The 21,566-nt window shown below is 47.0% G+C and overlaps 1 long non-coding RNA gene across 1 annotated transcript in view; it reads right to left on the bottom strand.

Annotated features, from left to right (window-relative positions):
• LOC141258008 (uncharacterized) overlaps nt 1–16,227 on the bottom strand; it is a 64,131-nt gene extending 47,904 nt beyond the window's left edge. The window contains exons 1-2 of the long non-coding RNA XR_012318163.1: nt 16,117–16,227; nt 13,610–13,704 (exon numbers count right to left, since the gene is read on the bottom strand). This is a non-coding gene — a long non-coding RNA (uncharacterized lncRNA). The remainder of the gene's footprint in view (nt 1–13,609; nt 13,705–16,116) is intronic.
• Nucleotides 16,228–21,566: the final 5,339 nt, after the last annotated feature.

Here is a 21,566-nt window from a genome sequence, read left to right as displayed (position 1 = left end):
GCGGTACCGGAAAGTACAGGAGAGCGTCGAGCGAAGTCTCTGTCAATCAAGAGAAAGGCAGAAGAGGACTTATAACCAACATGCTCCCGCTGTTCCCCTGGTACCTGGAGAGCAGGTCTTTAAAAGAAAAAGGCGGCTCCATAAGTTGGACAACCAATGGGAAAAGGACCTGTACACCGTACTGCCCTCAAGCCACAATAATCCAAAGGTGTACGTCATCAGCAGGGATGGAGGAGAGACCACAGCCACTGTCTCCAGAGACCACCTGAAAAAGTGCCCCGAGAAGTTGCAAAGCACGGATGAAGATCAGGAAAACCCTCAACCCGTAGAGGAAAAGGAGGAAATGATCAGCACCGTACTCGGAGACTTTCCCCGATCCTGGACACAAGTTAACAACGCTATCGTGGTGCCCGTCCTCACCTTTCTCCAGCCAGCCCCTCAAGTGCCTACAGAAGACCAGGTAGAGCTGGAAGAGCAGCCGGCCCAGGAGGCAGAAGAGTCCACACCAGCAGCGCAGGAGGATCAACCCTCTGCTAGTAGTGAGCCTGCCGTGCCCCTAGTGAGCCAAAGAGTATGCAGACAGCTGCCCAGCTTACCCATAATACCTGCTACACCCTGCAGTGCAGGACCAGTTAGTGAGCTCCGTAGGTCCACTAGAGTCACTAGAGGTCAGATGCCCGCTCGCTGGAGAATCTAAAGTAATGCACTGTAAATGTACCTGTTTCTTGATAATGTTTATGGTTTTTGTTGTTGCCTGTTATTAATTATGTTTCTCAGTTACCCTGCAGATTTCTATGGACTAACAGGTTATGGACGCTGGACAACCGGAACAATTCTTGTAGATAGTTGCACATAGTGCCTCTTGCGAAGATGGCCGCAGAAGAGAAAACCTGTCTGGCGTGGCCTCCTTGTGGCCCAAAGTAGTTAGCTCGACTTGCAGCCACACCCAAGGCCAACGCAAGGGGTTTTCTTTGGACAGGTCCCCTACCTATTCTCAAAAACTTCACCTTGGGTGATATGGACACCCGGTTACGGAAACGCCGTGACCACAAAATGTACTTTTTCATGTTGTCTTGTTATTGTTATACCCTGCATTTATGTTTCTTTAAAAATATGTTTAGTCCCGGAGTACTAAATTTTACTAGGGGGGAATGTGGCACCCCAGGGGTCTGGTTACCACAGTAATAGAAATATTACGTCTGAGAGCAAGTGGGAGGTTTCTCTGGTCAGGAGCCCTAAGCATGCAACACCGCCCGCCCAGACCTGGGAGGGGAGGAATCTGCCCTTATAAACTGGGTCTGGGGCGGGATTAGGTCAGTCAGAGCCTGGAGAGGGAAAGCAAGAACTAGGAGCTCTGTAGGAGCAGGAGCGAGTGCCAGGGGCTGGAAGCCAGATAGCTCACCCTGGCTGAAGACACTAAGACCGGACACGGAGTCCGAGGCTGTGGGGACATCCAGGTCCAGCAGCAGAATCCAACCGGCAGGGGATTCCAGGTCCTCTGGCCATAGAAGCCCGGAGGCACGGTCACAAGCAAGGGACCAGCGTGGAGCGGAGGCTAACAGAAGGCCCCAAGTCACCGGACATACGGGTGAGCACCACACGGTACACTCAGGGACGTGGGCTACTTCTACCCGCATACAGCAAGGTAGCCAGGAAGAGTGCAGATAGACGGGGAGGCCTACAACTCCACCTGGCCAGGGGAGATCCTGCTTGCTCACAGACTGACCAGGCCTCTACTGCTAACCAGTACTCCCGGGAGGGTCTGCTTTATAACACCAGTAAAGACCCTGAACTGCACTGCACAGACTCTGAGTTGTTCCTGCTGCGCTCGTGCACCATCACTCCCATCATCCATACCAACTGCCCTGAGGCTATACTTCTCCCGTGGGGAGTCATCCCATTCTTAGCTGCACACACAACACCGGCCTCAGCGGTCTGCCTTGCAGTGGCGGTCCCCACTGACCGCAATCCACGGGTGGCGTAGTCAGACCATCATCATACCAATAACCCTGCCACTGATTTGACCACCCTGGGCACGGACCGGGTCATCGCCACGGAGACTACAACCCCCAGCGATCCGGCTCCGGGTATTCCCTGCACACACGTGCACGCAAAACACAGGCCCAGGGGGCGAGTTATAAACATAAATCTCCCCTGCTCATGACTGGTAAATGTAAAAGGATGCAAATGCCCACTATAATTGTGAATGTATATAGAAAAGTGGTACCCCTCGGCATTTCGCCGTCAGCTTCTTCCGTCGACGCCCCCGGAAGAAGCTGGCAGCGAAACACGCTTCGGGGTGAGGGAACGCAGTGGTGACTACCTCTCTTTCTTCAGGCCTCCTACATACAAGTCATACAGGTATTACTTCTTTATTATATCGCTGGCTGTTGTCAATTATCTTCCTACATCTATTGACTCTGCGAGTTATTGGGAGAAGGTGCTGTGGTCAGATGAGACAAAAATTTAGCTCTTTGGCATTAACTCAACTCGCCGTGTTTGGAGGAAGAAGAAGGATGAGTACAACCCTAAGAACATTGTCCCAACCATGAAGCATGGTGGGGGAAACATTATACTTTTGGCATGCTTTTCTGCAAAGGGGACATGACGACTGCACCGTACTGAAGGGAACATGGATGGGGTCATTTATCTCGAGATTTTGGCCAACAACCTCCTTCCCTCATTAAGAGCATTGAAGATGGGTCATGGCTGGGTCTTCCAGCAAGACAATGACCCAAAACATACAGCCAAGACAACAAAGGAGTGGCTCAAAAAGAAGCACAGTAAGGTCATGGAGTGGCCTAGCCAGTCTCCAGACCTTAATCCCATAGAAAATTTATGAACGGAGTTGAAGCTCCAAGTTGCCAAGTGAAAGCCTCAAAATCTTAATGATTTAGAGATGATCTGCAAAGAGGAGTGGACCAAAATTCTCCCCGACATGTGCGCAACCCTCATAATCAACTACAAAAAACGTCTGACTGCTGTGCTTGCCAGCAAGGGTTTTGCCACCAAGTATTAAGTGTTGTTTGCCAGAGGGATCAAATACTTACTTCTCACTGCAAAATGCAAATAAATGTATCTAATTTATACAATGCGATTTTCTTGATTTTTTGGGGGGGGGGGTATTCTATCTCTCAATGTTAAAATTAACCCACCTTTAAAATTATAGACTGCTCATATCTTTGTCAGTGGGCAAACTTACTAAAACAACAAGGGATCAAATAATTATTTCCCCCACTGTATATGGACACTGCTCCTTATTACTAGTACCACTTTTCTATATACATTCGCAATTATAGTTTGCATTTGCATCCTTTTCCATTTTCTAGGCTATTTGCCAGTCATGAGCAGGGGAGATTTATGTTGACATCATAATTGATTATGTATTTTTTGATAGTCCTGTATTACTAGATCATTATTAGCCTGTGCTCTTATATAGGTTTTTTTTTTTTACTATTTTTTCATTATTTTCACCACTGTGTCCCCAGTTGGACATTCTGCTCTTTTAATTGTATGAAATAAAATCACGCCTCTGGTTGCTGGGGCATATCACGGTCGCTGACCCGGTCCGTGACCCAGGGCGGTCAGTAAAAGGGGGGGGATAGTTTATAGGGGATTTGGAAAGTTTGTGACGCAACCTGTGGAATGCGGCTAAGGGGTGCCGCCGCTGCGGAGCAGTCCTCTGGAGCTGGTGTTACGGCAGCAGGGATGGTGTGGCTCTCCACAGGTAGAGCTAGCTTCAGGGCAGCGTGGGGTGTAATGGATGGTGGTGCAGGGGAGAGACGGCAGGACGGTCCCGGAGGAAAGACGAACACTAACACGGGGGTAAGCTTCAGTACCTTTACTGGTGATTAGTGCAGGCACGGTCCAGGGTACTCCGGGCGAAGGGCGCACTTTTGGACTCTCCCCAGTAAGTGGGTATAGGGCCTCCTGATCCCTGGCTTTACTCGCTAAGCTTCTGACCTGCCTGGAGCTAGGCCTAGCTTGGTTACTGTCTCTCTTTGCACCTGCTGACCTGGTGGTAGGGCCTTCTCTTGGAGATCACTCTCCCTGGACGCTGGGGCCTCCGTGACTCCTAGCCCTGGTACTGTAATCAGCGTTTGGTGAACCTGGGACCTGTAGTCCTCCAGGGGTTCTGGTGGTCCCTACTGGGTATAAAGGATCTCCGTAGGCGCGGACCCGGTGTCCGGTATATATCTTGGGGTGAGCCTGGTATGCTCCTCTGCCCCCTCGCTACTTCTTCCTTCTCCTCTTGCCTTCGGCCACACTCAGGGCCCTCACACGTGCTGTAGGCCTTGGCTCGCCTAAGCACAGCAGCCAGCGTGCTGCCTCTTCACTGCTCTCTGAGCGTCAGCACGCTCTCAGACTCCCTCTCTCAGTCTGACTGAACTGAAACTCCAACTAACTTCTCACTCCAACTTGACCATCAATCTCTGGAACGTTCCAGGGGCGTTGCAGAGTCCGAACGGCATGCTGTTGATCTCGCAGAGTCCCATCGGGGTAGTGAAGGCCGTCTTCTCCCGGTCCTCCTCAGCAACTGCTACTTGCCAGTACCCACTAGTGAGGTCAAGGGTAGAGAAGTAATTTGCAGACTTTAATGCAGCCAGGAATTCCTCTATACAGGGCAAAGGGTATGCATCTTTATGTGTTATGCGATTTACCTGTCTGTAATCTACACACATCCTCATGCTTCCATCCTTTTTCCTGACCAGGACAAGGGGAGCTGCCCAGGGACTACAGTTATCTCTTATTACCCCTGCTTTCTTCATGTCATGCAACATTTCCTTCGCTTTCTGGTAGTGTGCTGGTGGAATGGGCCTGTAACGTTCTTTGATGGGTGCGGATATACATGCGTTTTTCAAGCGTTTACGCTGCGGAAATTCCGCAGCATATACGCTTGAAAAATGCTACGTGGGCACACAGCCTTAAAGACAGTTCCGCGCTGTGTGGCCTGCCTTCTGGTAGCGGTAGCAGATGAACTCTCCTGGAGGGTGACGTTGGTCATTGGTCCTCCCACGGGGTGGCGTTGTCCTCCGCCGGGGTGGCGTTGTCCTCCTACGGGGTGGCGTTGTCTTCCTTCTTCTCATCCAGGGGACATCCTCAGGGCTGTTGGCGATTAGTATCCTTCCTTCCGGCTCGGGCTCCTCCTGTAGCTGCAGGGTACTCAGGACAGTGGCCAGGGTTTTACTTAACTGGCGCACTTCAGAGTGTAGGCTGTCCAGCTCGCTAGGAGGCACTGTTTGCATCTTTGTTCCCGCCGTTAATGAAGGAGCAGTGGGTGCTGCGGGCGCTGGAGCCCCACCCTGGTAAAGCTGGATAGCACTATCTGATGTGTCCAGGGGCTGCAGGCCCTTTATAGCCATGTCCTTAAGGGTGTCAAAGGTGGCATCTGGATGGTCTAAGGCCCACCACCGTACAGTTCTGCTCTCCTCCTGGGACCTCAACTGATTCCTGGTCTGCGGCTGGCCAGGTTTCAACTTCCCGCTCTGCGGCACCAGTCAATTGTCCCAGCACAACAGCGGCTCTCTGTTTACCAGTCAGAGATTACATGTCTAGCACACCGCATATTTTTCTCTTGAATCTGGACAGGGTGTCTGGTTTACCATTATACTGGGGAAGCCATTTAGCTCCAGGGATATACGGCAGGGCCATGGGTATCAACAGGGTCATGACCCCTGCTGGTGGAGTGGCCGCTCCGGCCTGTGCAGCGCCGGGCGCAGGTTGGGCATTTGGAGCGTTAACCGGTGCTCCGGCGGCTTGCTGGTCGTTGGCCATGGTTGCGCCCCCCTAGTGAGCCTGAGCCTACCTTCTTCACATTCTTATCGGGTAGGCCGCAGCTCTGCGGGCGACCGTCTCCTTCCAGGACCTTGCATCGCTTGTGTCTGACGTCAGAGCGTCCTCTGGACTCCTTCCAGGACCTGACGCTTCCTGGTTCGACGTCAGGGGCGGGGCGTGTCCTGGGCTTCGCGCGCTTCCAGCGGTTACGCCTCTCCGATTTCCGCGGTTACGCCCCTCTTCTTCCCGCGCAGCGACAGGAAGATGGCGGACAATGGTGGGAAATCTCGGGAATGGCAGGAAAACTTCACCACAGTGAGTATTACAGTCTCTTAAGGCGCACAGTACCCGGTGGCAACTGGAGCGGAATCCTGTTCGTGACGCCAAAGCTGGGGTACTCGGCAGCCGGGCCTCTGGTTGCTGGGGGATATCACGGTTGCTGGCCCGGTCCGTGACCCAGGGTGGTCAGTAAAAGGGGGAGGATAGTTTATAGGGGATTTGGAAAGTTCGTGATGCCACCTGTGGAATGCGGCTAAGGGGTGCCGCCGCTGCGGAGCAGTCCTCTGGAGCTGGTGTTATGGCAGCAGGGATGGTGTGGCTCTCCACAGCTAGAGCTACCTCCAAGGCAGCGTGGGGTGTAATGGATGGTGGTGCATGGGGAGAGATGGCAGGACGGTCCCGGAGGATAGACGAACACTCACACGGGGGTAAGCTTCAGTACCTTTACTGGTGATGGTGCAGGCACGGTCCAGGGTACTCCGGGCGAAGGGCGCACTTTTGGATTCTCCCCAGTGAGCGGGTATAGGGCCTCCTGATCCCTGGCTTTACTCGCTAAGCTTCTGACCTGCCTGGAGCTAGGCCTAGCTTGGTTACTGTCTCTCTTTGCACCTGCTGACCTGGTGGTAGGGCCTTCTCTTGGAGATCACTCTCCCTGGACGCTGGGACCTCCGTGACTTATAGCCCTGATACTGTAATCAGCGTTTGGTGAACCTGGGACCTGTAGTCCTCCAGGCGTTCCGGTGGTCCCTACTGGGTATAAAGGGTTCCTGTAGGCGCGGACCCGGTGTCCGGTATATATCTTGGGGTGAGCCTGGAATGCTCCTCTACCCCCTCGCTACTTCTTCCTTCTCCTCTTGCCTTCGGCCACACTCAGGGCCCTCAAACGTGCTGTAGACCTTGGCTCGCCTAAGCACAGCAGCCAGCGTGCTGCCTCTTCACTGCTCTCTGAGCATCAGCACGCTCTCAGACTCCCTCTCTCAGTCTGACTGAACTGAAACTCCAACTAACTTCTCACTCCAACTGAGCTGCCTGGCTCCACCCTCCCTTTATATATCCCTATCGGGCTCCCTCTGACTGGTCTGAGGTGGTAGGGTGGAGGAGTGTGAATGTGTGAGGGTCTCTTGTGGAGAAGTCCATCCAGGCACCCTTCTGGGTTCCGTGGCACCAATTGTATTTTGAATTTGGAGTGCCATTGCTTATTTTATTGGAAGTTTAATTTCTGAATAATGTACAATTCTTGGCTGCCCTCAGATCCCAAGCAACAAGTATTTTATGACATCCACGGAAGGAAAAATTACCTAAAGGAAAAAGATATGTAAGTTGGGAAAAACAACGCAGTAAATAGTGGATTCTGCTGAACTCCTTCAAACTGGTTCTAACCAGTTTCCTATGCTTTCTGTAACAAAGAAAATTTAAGGCTAAATTCACACGTCTTGTTGTTATCTTAAATTCACACGCTGAATTTTTCAGGATCGCAAAGTTCAGCTTTGCTTCCAACACTGAAGCATGAACAATGCAAGGTGTTAGGCCACCAATGCAAGACATTATGGTTTAAACTTGGGAAAATCACAAAAATAAGGGGTTTTACCTGCTTATTTCACTAAAAACACAGCAAAACTGATAGCAACGTTTTCACTGCTTATTTGCACTTACTCAGTGCTTTCTATGAGTGAAAATTGCTGCAAAATCGCTAAAAGAAGTGACATGATGCAGTTTTCAAAAAACGCAGTAGTTCTCCAATTCAGTCAGGAAAATAAACCAATATGTGTGCATGAGATTTCTGAAATCTCATAGCTTTTGCTGGTACTGCAAAACGCAGCTTTTAATTTGCATTAAAAAAATGCAGCAAAAATGCAACGTGTGAACATAGCTATACACAGACGCCTGTATATCAGAGACAATTCTGTTATTGCTTTTATGAATAACACTTATAAAGGAAATACAAACACACAAAATTATCAAAGATATATAGATAAATAAATTGTCTAAATGATAATCAAAGTATCAAATCTTTACCATAATACTACTGACAGTGGCACTTTAAAGCTTAAACAGCTGGGATCTGAGTTATCTCTGATCCGGACAATTGCATCAGATTGTCACGTGTATTATTTGGCTGACACCCACTGCAAATGGTGTGTTTTTGACTTCTGAGCCCACTCCCTTCACTGTTTGCCTTTTATACATGTCAGATGTCACCAAGGAGTTATAAGGGCATTTTAGCAGTAGCAAGTGAGCACTTTCTAATCACACGAGAACAAATGAGTTAGGGTCACTTCAGTTTTTTCTCTGCACTGCACCATTCTAATCAAGGTGCTTTAAATAGAATTGCTAAGTAGCCCCTTTCAGATGACTTCCATCCAAATTCTGATCAGAGGACCACAACTCAGCCCTTTCAGGTGAGTTGTGGAGCACCTGATGTTCCCAGCCATTACATTACAACAATTGCTGGGGAAGTATGCAATCTTGTGACCTTTGGCTGTCATAAATAATCTTAGTTAAAATCAATCAGTAGTGCTGGAAAGGTTGCCTTGTAGGCTGAGCTTTAGGGCTCTTACTCATAGGTGTTTAAAATGGACGAGTGCAATCCGATAAAAAAAATCGAATTGCACTCTGCCTAGTGTTAGTCAATGATTCTGTGTTTTAAATGCGATTTTTTTTTTTTCCTCAGCTCTGATCGGACTGAGAAAAAAATTGTACCATTATGCGAGTGGCCGCATATATCGGACGAGACTTGGCAATGCAAGTCAATGGGTGCGAGAAAAAAATCGCACAGCACACGCATGGAACTCTCTCACGCAGCAAGCGGTGACGTCAGTGAGGTGACCAGAGTTCATCGGCTATGAACTCCAGTCACCTTACTGACATCAGCGCTCGTCACTGAAGCTGCGTTCTCATACTCAGCTCAGAGTCTCCTGGATGCACAGCTGAGCGGTCGCATCATGCCACCACTCAGTAATGCATCCATATGTAGCTAGAGTTGGGCTGTTTGTGGGACAAACTTTTTATCGGTGGACAGATGAGGAATACTGTGGTTTATTATTTTTAATTTTACATTAATAAATAGGTAAAAGAGAGTGGGGAGTGTTAATTTCAAATAAAGGACTTGACTCTGTCTGTGTCTTTATTACATTTGACTATGGGGTTAGTAATAGGGGTTAGACTCCTCTCTACTAATAACCCCTGGGCTTGATGTCAGCGGCCATAAAACAGCTGACATCAACCCCACAACTATTACCCCACTTGCCCCCGCACCATGGCAAGTGCGAAGAGCAGAGGCAAAGCTCCAGAATATGCGCATATGATGGATGCGCCATTTCTGGGGCGACTGCGGGCTGATGTTCTTAGTCTGGGAGGGCCCAATATCAATGTCCCCTTCCTAGCCTATTAAGATCAGCCTGCAGCTGTCTGCCTAGCCTTTTCTGGTTATTATTTTTGCAGGGTCACCCCTTGTTAATAACCAGTAAAGGCTAAGTAGACAGCTGTGAGCTGATAGTAATAGCTCCATGTTTATTACTCCTTTTCAAGAATATAAACATCAGCCCCTAGCTGTTGGCTTTCCCTCAGCTGGTTAAGAATAATATGAAGGACCCCACGCCATTTTTTTCTTAAGTCTTTAATTATTAGCTAAATACATGGACAGTAAACTGCACACACACTGCAATGATGATATATCTCGTTGACATATTTCTATCTATCATCTATCTATATAAACTAGCTTGAAATTACATAGAATATTACTGTATGTAAAAGCTCATGTTAAAAACGCATTGAATACGAATTGCATACACATGACATATAGATACTAGGTGAGAAAAATCGCATTGTACTCTCATGACACTCGTCCTACTTTTAAAGCCACCGATAGCGCCACTCACAGGCATTATCTGCAACGGAAGGTATTTACAAAAAGTCTTAGGGGCCCCAGGGAGATACATTGGGGGGGGTAGTCTAAAGTAGTGCACAACTTCTTTAAAAAACATTCTTTCCAGGGTAATGACTTGTATATAAGGCCAAAGAAATAAAAAAATAAAGTTATGGACTGTGGAAGACATTTATGCAACCAGAATGAACACTCATGTGTAGATGGTGATGATACCACCTAGCAACAGCACCTGTTCCTATTGTAAATGCATCTGACAGCATTATTGATAGGGAATAGAATAGATTTACATTTTTTTGGTCAGCAGCATGCAGCATAAGGCAATAATATCTGGCTGGATAGGTATAATACGCTATCCATACTGCGATACCTCACCCGTAAAAGGATTTCAGATAAGACCGTTAATATTCTAGAACATAGAATCTATTTGAATTATCCTTCCCTTTATTAAGGAGTGTGTCTCCTATACTGTTATTGCATATGCAACAATTTCAAGGGCTGCAATAAATTAGGACGCACTCCAATACACATTTGAAGAGACGTAAAAAAATAAAAATAAAAACACAGTAGGATCTTTCTTTAGTATAAAAACCAGACTTGCAAATGTAACCTCAATGTAATCACATTGTTCATCTCCTGCACCTCTTCCTCCTCCGGTTCGGCCTCCATCTCCAAAATTACCACATCAGTCACAAGCTAGAAGCACTGCAGCACTGCCTTGGCCAAGCGGCAACAGGCTGTGCTGAAGATAATATGCTTAATGCTTAGGTGACAAAGAGTTGTTGAAAGCAGTAACAAGCAGCCTGATCTGTGTCTCTCACCGCTGAACATACAGCCAGGCATGGTCATGTGTGACAATGGGTGGAACCTGGAGGCCGAGAAATGACATCCGGAGTAGATACGGTTTCCCTCTATGACAGTCCTTTCACTGAGCTAAAGAATATGACTGTGGTGAAATACAACTCTCACCAAGAAGCAGTGTCAGTGAAAAACATTGGGCCCACCAGAGGATTTGATTTTGAGGGCCCACCTTTCTTCCCCGCTCAGTTTGTGCTATCATGAACTCTCCTTATGGAGAAGCTAGGGCCCACCCGAGGATTCTCTGGTGAGCCCATAAAACCCTGCCAAGAAGCACCCCTGGCTAAGAAAAGTATGTGGGAAGGATCCTGGACACTCTATGGCTGCTTTTTTTTTTACTGCGGACTGGCTCTAGCAATCTATAAGATTGCAATCTATGATCCCTTCACTGGCTCCCCATTGGCCAGAGACTTCAGTTCAAAACCGTAACCATGACATGCAAAGCCATCCACACCCGTCTGCTCCATATATCTGTGACCTAGTCTCCCGGTACATATTAGCACGCAACCTCCGATCCTCACAAGATCTCCTTCTCTACGCCCGTCTTCTCTCCTCTTCCCAAAATCGCATACAAGATTTTTCCTGTGCATCCCTTCTACTCTTGAACTGTGTACCCCAACATATCAGACTCTCGCCTACTGTTGAAACCTTTAAAAGGAAGCTGAAGACCCACCTCTTCCGACAAGCCTACAACCTGCAGTAACCCTCATTCCACCATACCGCTGCATGACCAGCTGTACCCTCACCTACTGTATCCTCACCCATCCCTTATAGACTGTTTGTGTGCCCTCATGGGCAGGGTCCTCTCTGCTCTTGTACCAGTCAGTGACTTCTTTTCATATGTAAAGCGCAATGGAATAAATGGCTCTATAATAATGAATAATAATAATTATACTACTTGTACTTGTTTATTTAGACAGACCGCTGTATCTTATATTCAAGCACTCTTTATGGACAGGGACTGTCCCACTAGACTGGCGCCAAGCAAATGTGGTACCAATATTCAAAAAGGGGTCTAAAAGTGACCCTGGGAACTATAGACCAGTCAGCTTAACGTCTGTTGTGGGTAAATTGTTTGAAGGATTTCTTAGAGATGCTATTGTAGAATATCTTAATGATAATAACTGTCTAACTCCATATCAACATGGATTCATGAGGGATCGCTCCTGCCAAACAAACCTGATCGCCTTCTACGAGGAGGTGAGCTCACAGCTGGACCGGGGAGAGTCAGTGGATGTTGTATACCTTGACTTCTTCAAAGCGTTTGATACCGTGCCACACAAAAGGTTGGTATATAAAATGAGAATGCTTGGTCTGGGGGATAATGTGTGCAAGTGGGTAAATAGCTGGCTGAGTGATAGAAAGCAGAGGGTGGTTATCAATGGAATAAGCTCAGGGTGTGTCAGGGTTACTTGCGGGGTGCCTCAAGGGTCTGTCTTTGGCCCTATATTATTTAATATATTTATTAATGATCATAGAATCATAGAATGGTAGAGTTGGAAGGGACCTCCTGGGTCATCTGGTCCAACCCCCTGCTCAAAGCAGGATTCACTAGATCATCTCAGACAGATGTCTGTCCAGCCTCTGTTTGAAGACGTCCATTGAAGGGGAACTCACCACCTCTCGTGGCAGCCTGTTCCACTCATTAATCACCCTAACTGTCAAAAAGTTTTTTCTAATATCTAATCTGTGTCTCCTCCCATTTAGTTTCATCCCATTGCTTCTAGTCTTTCCTTGTGCAAATGAGAATAAAGATGATCCTTCTACAATGTGACAGCCCTTGACATATTTGTAGACAGCTATTAAGTCTCCTCTCAGTCTTCTTTTTTGCAAGCTAAACATTCCCAAATCCTGCAACCGTTCCTCATAGGACATGGTTTGCAGACCAGTCACCATTCTGGTCGCTCTTCTCTGAACTTGCTCCAGTTTGTCGATGTCTTTTTTAAAATGTGGTGCCCAAAACTGTACACAGTATTCCAGATGAGGTCTGACCAAAGAGGAGTAAAGACCGATAATGACTTCACGTGATCTAGACTGTATGCTTCTGTTAATACATCCCAGAATTGTATTTGCCTTTTTTGCTGCTGCATCACACTGTTGACTCATGTTCAGTCTATGATCTATTAGTATACCTAAGTCTTTTTCACATGTACTGTTGCTTAGCTCTATTCCTCCCATTCTGTATATGCTTTTTTCATTTTTATTGCCCAGATGTAGTACTTTGCATTTTTCCCTGTTAAAAACCATTCTGTTGGTTGCTGCCCACTGCTCCAGTTTATTTAGGTCTTTTTGAATCCTCTCTCTCTCTTCTCTAGTATTAGCTATCCCTCCTAGCTTTGTGTCATCAGCAAATTTAATCAGTTTACCCTCAATTCCTTCATTTAAATCATTGATAAAGATGTTGAACAATACAGGTCCCAGGACGGAGCCCTGTGGTACCCCACTTGAGACATTCATCCAGCTGGATGTGAAGCCATTTACAACCACCCTTTGAGTCCGATCACTAAGCCAGTTATGAATCCACCTAACAGTTGCCTGGTCCATTGCATACTTGGTCATTTTTTCAATAAGGATGATGTGAGATACTTTGTCAAATGCTTTGCTGAAGTCAAGATATACTATATCTACAGCATTTCCCTGATCCACCCAGTCAGTGATTCTGTCATAGAAGGAAATTAAGTTAGTCTGACAAGACTTGTTAGTTACAAACCCATGCTGACTCTGGTTAATCACTTCATTCTTATCCATGTACTTACATACATGTTGTTTAATAATTTGTTCAAAGATCTTTCCTGGTATAGAAGTCAGACTCACCGGCCTATAGTTCCCTGGGTCCACCTTCTTCCCCTTTTTGAAGATAGGAACAACATTTGCTCTTCTCCAGTCTTCTGGGACTTCTCCTAGTGGATCTAGTGGAAGGGTTGCATAGTAAAATACCAATATTTGCAGATGATACTAAACTTTGTAAAGTAGTTAATACAGATGAGGATAGGGCACAGCTACAGGAGGATTTAGATAAATTGGGGAGTTGGGCCAAAAAATGGCAAATGGGGTTCAATGCCGATAAATGTAAGGTCATGCACATGGGAAAGAAAAACAGCAGTCACCCATACATATTAAATGGGAAACCGTTGGGGAAATCTGACATGGAGAAGGACCTGGGCGTCTTGGTTAATAGCAAATTAAATTGGAGTGCCCAGTGTCAGGCAGCAGCTGCGAAGGCAAATAGAGTCATGGCATGCATCAGAAGAGGAATAGGGGCATATGATGAGAACATTGTTCTTCCTCTGTATAAAGCGCTGGTAAGGCCGCACTTAGAATATTGTGCACAGTTCTGGGCTCCGGTGCTCAGGAAAGACATATTTGAGCTAGAGAGGGTACAAAGGAGGGCGACTAAGGTAATAAAGGGAATGGAGGGACTAGAATACCCAGAGAGGTTGTCAAAATTAGGCCTATTTACGTTGGAAAAGAGAAGGCTTAGGGGAGACCTCATAAACATGTATAAATACATCAGGGGGCAGTACAGAGATCTCTCCCATGACCTGTTTATACCAAGGATGGTGACAAAGACGAGGGGGCACACTATGCGTCTGGAGGAAAGGAGGTTCCTGCACCAGCATAGAAGGGGATTCTTTACGGTCAGAGCCGTGAGACTCTGGAACTCTCTGGGAGAGGAAGTGGTGATGTTCAACTCACTTAATGAGTTCAAGAGAGGCCTGGACACCTTTCTTGAGAACAATAAAATTACATCTTATGCTTAGTGATAGTTAATTAATCCAGGGATTTAATCTGACTGCCAGATTGGTGTCGGGAAGTGAATTTTTCCTCAATGATGTAAATTGGCCTATACCGCATGTTTTTTTTTTGCCTTCCCCTGGATCAACGCTGCGGAATAGCTGCAGTGCTCAAGAAATAGGCTGAACTGGATGGACGCTTGTCTTTTTTCGGCCTTATAAACTATGTAACTATGTAACTATGTAACTATGTACTCTGGGTCAATTGATGGCACTTTCCTGGTGACTGCCCCTAAATTGATGTGTTTTGGCAGCTTTTGGTCTCGTTTGAAGGTGTTGTGTATATGTTTTGGTTTTGGCACCCATTGAATCCAATGGCGTTTGGCAATGTTCGGCGAATATTCCACAATTACATTGGCAAATATTGCAAAAACAGTGATTGTAATCCGAAACGAATATTGAAATATTTACTCGTCTCTAATCAGAAACACCCTTAAAAAAATTATGTGGGTGTTGCATCACGGTCTCCCTGGTGATATGGTGGTGGAGAAGGAGCAGAGCGACATAAAATGGAACAATTTCTGAAGGGTATACCCGTGTCTGGGTGTGAAGGGGTGCATGGGAATAGACCCCCAAAAAAATAACCACTGGATTTGAGTTTATGTTTGATGCTATTATCTGGTGGTGTTGAGAAGTCTGGCCCAATTCAGCCCTTGTTTATTTTTATAAGAGTCAGCCTGTCAGCATTTTTAGTTGACAGGTGGATGCGCCTATCAGTTTTATCAGTTATAATGCCCCGGCGGCACTAAAAACTATCTATGACAAAACGCTAGCGGCCAGGACGTCCAAGGCGTAGAAAGACAGTTCATGCCACGTGTCCAGCTTGCATCTTCCAAAACTTTTCCCTCCTTGTCAGAGTACCCCGTTTATCAGGGCTTGGGCGCTGGGAGGGTCTGAGAAAACTGTCCCAGACATTTGACAGCGTTCTCCTGCATCTGCTGCATCTGGTTTGTGTCTTCCTCGCTTGTACTCCTTGGTTGTCCAATGAACTGTCTGACTGCGACCTCTGCCGTCAGCATTGTCACATGGGAATTTTTTTTTGTTATAATTCTTCAACAAGAGCCTGATCTTAATATCTCCCAAAACGAACTCAATTGGTTTCCTCCCTCTACTAACCTACCTATACCTGACTTTGCAATTTCCTTTAGGTGCTGCCACCATAACTCCCACTCGGCACACCTGCTATCTTGGAGTCATATTTGACACACAACTTTCCTTTATTCAACTTGGAAAATCACTCACTCGCTCATGTCACCTGCACCTTAAAAACTTCTCCAGAAGTCGACCTTTTCTCACCTTTGATACTACAAAAACTCTTACTGTTACTCCTATTCACTAGTGAAACTCTCTTCTAATCGGTCTCCCTCTAAACAAACTGTCTCCTCTCCAATCCCTTCTGAATGCAGCAGCCAGGGTCGTATTTCTATCAAGCCGCTTCACCGACACCTCTACCCTGTGCCAGTCATTGCATGGGTTAGGTTAAACAATCACTACAGAATACAATACAAACTCATCTCTCTCACTCACCAAGCTGTCCACAATTCTGCACCGGCCTATATCTCTTCCCTCATTTCTGTGTATCACCCCTCCTGTGCCCACCGTTCTGCAACTGATTTAAGACAGACATCCTCCTTAATCAGAACCTCCCACCTCCGTCTCCAAGAATTCTCTCGTGCTGTGCCAGTTTTCTGTAATGCCCAAAATACGTAAAATGCGATGGTCACGGTAAAGGCAGGGGAACATAAAGTCGGCCTTGTGTGCCAGACTGCCAACAGCCAAGACTTCCCTGTTCTCACCAAGAGTATTACTGTCTGTGTTCTCTTCCTCCTCTTCCTCATTATCACCCAATCCGCGCTGAGATGAGGCTGGGCTGGGGAGCATCACCCTGTACAGTTCCTTGCTCCGCCTGCAATTCCTCCTCTTCAATTGTGAGCAGCGAGTGTTTCAGTAGACAGAGAAGGGGGATGGTGACGCTAATTATGGCATCATCGCTGCTCACCATCTTGGTGGAGTCCTCAAAGTTTTGGAGGAGGGCACAGATGTCAGACATCCATGCCCACTCATCAGCTCTTATGTGCGGAGGCTGACCTGAATGCCGACGGATGTGTTGAAGCTGGTACTCAACAACTGCTCTCTGCTGCTCAGAATCATTCCAAACATCTGCAACGTTGATTTCCAACGCATAGTCACATCGCACACCAGTCGGTGAGCTGGAAGCTGCAAACGCTGCAAATGCTGCTGAAGCCCTGCCAGGGCGGCGGAAGCTGTAGCTGACTTTCTGAAATGGACATACACATGGCGTACTTTCACAATTAGATCTGGCAGATCCGTGTAGATTTTGAGAAACTGCAGAACCAGTCATGGCACATGTGCGAGCTTGCCTAGCTTTAGAGCTGACACCAGGTTCTCTTCAGCTTTCAACAACTCTGCAACGGTGTGCGGTTTGTCACCTAAGCATACAGTCCTGCTTATTGTTATTGGCACACACGAAGTTTAAGTAAATAATCTGGAATATGTCCTGAAAAAATTAGTCCAGTGATGGAGTTGGAGGTTGAAGAGGAGGAGGTGGTGCCGGAGCTGTAGAATGTAGGGGTAACCCTGATTGACCCAGGGCCCACAATCCTCTGCGTCGGGAGGACGTGTTCCATCTCAGGGTCCCACTGGGTCCCGGCTTCCACAATATTAACCCAGTGGAATGCGTCAGTGAGATGAACCGTCCCTGGCCACATTCACTTGTCCACGTGTTTGTGGTTAGGCAGTCCTTCCCACTTAAGTGCACTGGTGAGAGCACAGGTAATGTTCTGGGACTCGCGCTTGTGGAAGGCGGAGGCGATACTGGGAGAAATAGTGGCGGCTGGGGACCGAGTATGGACACCCGGCCGCCGCCACCACGAGGTTGTGGAAAGCTTCCGCCTCCATGAGCCTAAAAGGCAACTTTCAAGTGTAAGCAGTCCAGAAATGTGGCAGTTTAGTATTGCGGCCGGTGGGTGAGTGGCTGGTTGCATACTTGCGCTTGCATTCCAAGAACTGTGTTAGGGATAACTGAACGCTGCAAAGGGACAAGGACTTGGACGGTGATGGTTGCAAGTCTGCAATGACAGGTGCAGGGTGGGAGGCATCTTCGCATGTGCCATGGACATAGGATTGGCGTGCATGCACAACAGCGGAAGAGGCAGTGGTGTCACCCACAGACACTGTTTCTGGACCTTCGTGTTTGGCGCAGCTTGTCAGGTGCTTTGCTGTCATGTGCCTGAGCATGCTGCTGGTGGTCAGGCTGGTAGTTTGGTGCTCTTGCTAATGCTGGCCTGGCAGATGTTGCAAATGGCCTTTTTGGGGTTATCTAAACAGTCTTTAAAAAAGAACCAGACTCGGGAAGACATAATAGTTGTACTGGCAACCTCCATCGTATTGGTGTTCTGGGGAGCAGTTGCCCGCCTTGTGTCTGTTGCCACCACACAGCTTGTTCCTGCCTGTTGTGGTGTTACGCCTCCCTCCCCCTGTGTGCTGCTGTCCTCGCTCTACATGTCCCTTTGCCAGGTTGGGATAGTAACTTCATTGTCCACCGCTTCTTTTTCCACTTCTGCACCCTGTTCCTCCTCATGACTTTCTGTCCATTGTGTCTCATCATTATCCACCTCTTGCGACAGTATTTGCACTTTCGTACCGTCACCTTCATGTGACCATGGCTCCTCAAATCGCTACCTGTGATTTTCTGTTTCCCTGCTCGAAGCTGGCCGGTCGAGAGGCCCAAATTTATTGATGGAAAAGTGAACAGCTCTTGGGGTAATCCTGGACTCTAATCTCTCCTTCAAGCCACATATTCAAACTCTTTCCACTTTCAAGCGGACCGAGCAAGAGGCCAGAATCTATAAATGGAAAGATGAACATAACAGCTCTTTGAAGTGTCCAAGTGTGGGATCAGTTGTCTCGGGGCACTCGGAATGGTGGGAGGAAGGGGAATCAGGGTGAGGAAAATGCCGAAGTAAAAAAAATCTCCCGGATCTGCACATTCCTCAACCACAAATCTACAAAAACACTAGTGCACGCGCTCATCATCTCCCTTCTCGACGACTGCAACCTCCTGCTCTGTGGCCTCCCTTCTAACACTCTCGCATTCCTCAAATCTATCCTAAACTCTGTTGCCTGACTAATCCACCTGTCCCCTTACTATTCCCTGGCCTCTCCTCTATGTCAATCCCTTCACTGGCTCCCCATTACCGAGAGACTCCAGTTCAAAACCCTAACCTCGGAATGCAAAGCTATCCACAACCTGTCCCCTCCATACATCTGTGACCTAGTCTCCCGGTACTTACTTGCAAGCAACCTCCGATCCTCACAAGATCTCTTTCTCTACGCCCCTCTTATCTCCTCTTTCCACAATCGCATACAAGATTTCTCCCGTGCATCCCCCTTTCTCTGGAGCTCTCTACCCCACCATTTCTGACTCTCACCTACTGTTGAAACCTTTAAAAGGAAGCTGAAGACCCACCTCTTGTGACATGCATACGACCTGCAGTAACCCTCACTCCACTATACTGCTGCAAGACCACCTCTATCCTCACCTACTGTATCCTCACCCATGCCTTGTAGACTGAGCCCTCGTGGGCAGGGTCCTCTTCTCTCCTGTACCAGTCACTGTCACATTTTTGTTCAAGATTATTGTAATTGTTTTGGAGATGTATACCGCTTTTTCACAAGTAAAGTGCCATGGAATAAATGGCGATAAAGTAATAATAATAATGTGATCCAGACTCACATCTACTGAGACTGGACCATGTGGAACACAGGGTGGTGGTGGTGGCAAACTGACTGGAAGCTTTATCTGCTATTCAACCAAGAACCTTTTCGCACTGCTCTGGCTTCAATAGTGGTGTTCCGCAGCCCACTAGAAATTGGGACAGGAAGGTAGTTTGACATGACGTGGGTGTTTGTTGAGCTCCCTCAGCAGGCACAGTTTCATCTTGCCCATGGCTTCTGCGTGCACTATCACCATCACCATAATGTCCACTTCCCCGTCCCTTGACACACACCTTGCCCATGTTAAATGGAGTTTAAGATGTGTCACGTTGCCAAAAATGTCTGTATTAATACCGCAGTAATATAGGATCACGTCTGATGAGATGACCACAGTTTTAGGCAGTGACCTGGGAGTCAGAGATGGTTCCAGAGGTCTTCACCATGCTGTTCCCATGTCTTTTCAGCACTGTATGCATGTGTCTGATGATGTGTCACACACCACATGGCCAGGTAAGGTTGTAAAATGTTAAAATTACATTTCCCAGTGAATGCATTTGTCTTGGTTGAAAGCAATGCAAAAGTGCAAAAACGCATCAAAAACACTACGTGTGAACATTGCCCAAGGTGTGGAGGAGCATTTTTGTTTTTGGTTATTTATTTTGCCTTATATACAAGTCATTACCCTGGAAAGGATGTTCCTTAACATATTTCCTAGGAAAATCCATTTTGGTTTAGTTTTTGTATGTTTTATTGTGAGCCTGTAAAAGTGGTGTAATACCTCTGACAACGTTGTTGACAGCAGTGACCGGGGAGTCAGAAATGCTTCCAGGGGTCTTCCTCATGCTGTTCCCATGTCATTTGAGCACTGTTCCCATCGATTTGGGGATTTTTTTAGGCCATCTGCAGACCGTTGGGGGGAGCCGCCGGAAAAATGCTCCAGTTTCCCATAGACTTACATTGGGCTCGTTACTCGGTCCGAGCACTCGAGCATTCCAATTTGCTTGACTCTAACGAGTACCCAAGCATTTTAGTGCTCGCTCATCACTATTAATTACATGTTAAAATGGCAAAAAATAAAATACAAGGGAAAAAAATGCCTCAAAGTGCAGGTAGGGGGGTATCAGCAGTGTATATGTAATATCTATATATCTACAGTATATATATATATATATATAGATAGATATATCATATACGTTTTTATAGATGGTGTATTTGTGTCGAACATGATTAGAATGGAATTCAAATGGCACAAATCATATAAATACATTTGTGAAAATTGACACTAGTATAGCAATATATGTTAGAGTGAGATACTCATTTTTATAAAGTGCCTAGTGCTAATGCCTTAAATATAGCTCATGAGAAGATCATGATGCCAGATGAAAAACACAGAAGTATAATAAGACACAACATGTAAACAAAGCATATAAATATATAATAAGATAATGAGAGAGTACTGACCCCACAGTGCCTGCACATACCCGATGTGCATTTCGCTGTATGCTTTGACGAGGGTGTGGAAATGAACCAAGAGGAAAAGTATTTAAGGTGCGTTGAACCAATCAGTGGTAGTTGTGTGAATAGAACAATTGTTGCCAGCTGTGGATGTGTAACCATGCATAGTGTAACCGGCGTAATTTCCGTCCAGAGGTACGCATCTCCTAGGAATGGGGGGAAGTGACGTTGGCGTGCGTGTCACCCTTGAACGCATGGGGGCGTGCCTATACGCACTCTATCATGACGTGCCGGGCGAGAGTGTAATGCGTTCTGAATTGCATGAGGTAGGTCCTGCGTTGAACAGTGGAACGCAGGAAAATGTATTGTGTATGTAACAGAATGCAAGAGGGGACAGAGGAAGAACACCAGTTTGCACCTGTTCAGCGTCGCCCTGTGTATTTTTTGGACCTTGAAGGTCCATATCACATGCTGCAGGATTTGGAGGAGAAAGAGGAGGATGAAGAAGAGGGGGAGGAACAGGTGGAAGTGGAGAAAGACATAGATTTGGCACAGGCAGGGGATGAGCAATACAGTCAGAGCAAAAATGACGATGACTATGATTATGGCCATGACAATCAACTGTCGCTTGGGGTTAGGATAATGAAACTATGGGGTGCTCGTCGGTCATGCTGGCGGGCATGACAAGCTTTAAGCAAAGCGCTAACTATGGGATTGACACAATTTTAGACCCTCACTATCAAAGCATAGTGGGTTCATTTTTTCCAACTTCCAAAAGCGAGTTT

The sequence above is a fragment of the Phyllobates terribilis genome, unplaced genomic scaffold (assembly GCF_046119375.1).
Source record: "Phyllobates terribilis strain yellow unplaced genomic scaffold, ASM4611937v1 Scaffold_3__8_contigs__length_932513732, whole genome shotgun sequence".
Classification (NCBI taxonomy): domain Eukaryota; kingdom Metazoa; phylum Chordata; class Amphibia; order Anura; family Dendrobatidae; genus Phyllobates; species Phyllobates terribilis.
Note: the sequence above shows the minus strand (reverse complement) of the source record. Positions and strands in the feature narration are given on the sequence as shown.